Below are 388 nucleotides of genomic sequence, written 5' to 3' on the forward strand. Positions count from 1 at the left end.
GTTGCCCCACCTTGTGTCCAGGTCTCTGCTGCCATGAAACCCGGACACGGCATTCAAAACCCGGACTGTCCGGGTGAATCCTGGACAGGTGGTAATCCTACTGTAGACCTCACCCCTGCCGAAGGGGCGGGGATCAGAGTTCCTTTAGCAGAAATCACATGAACGAATACCCAGGCTTTGGTCATGTGACCAGCACTGCAGGGAGCATAAAGCAGCATGTTCCCCAGGTAAGTATTGTACCCTTTACTGGTAAATCCCACATAGCTGACCAAAGTCAATGCTTTCAGTACAAGTCATTCTCTCTGCCACTCATCACCGTTTTCCCCATTAATGTAATTTGTATACATTTCTCACTCCCCCCCCCCCCCCCCCCCTCCTCTCCCCCCCC

The 388-nt window shown here is 52.8% G+C and overlaps 1 protein-coding gene across 1 annotated transcript in view; it reads right to left on the bottom strand.

Moving 5' to 3' along the window:
* Window positions 1–388, bottom strand: part of LOC108802931 (arf-GAP with Rho-GAP domain, ANK repeat and PH domain-containing protein 1-like) — a gene marked incomplete at its 3' end in the record, with an annotated part of 43,236 nt that overhangs the window by 28,056 nt on the left and 14,792 nt on the right. The gene's annotated exons all lie outside the window — the stretch shown is intronic.

This window comes from Nanorana parkeri, unplaced genomic scaffold (assembly GCF_000935625.1).
Source record: "Nanorana parkeri isolate BGI_ZX_2015 unplaced genomic scaffold, ASM93562v1 scaffold3222, whole genome shotgun sequence".
In the NCBI taxonomy this organism is placed as follows: Eukaryota; Metazoa; Chordata; class Amphibia; order Anura; family Dicroglossidae; genus Nanorana; species Nanorana parkeri.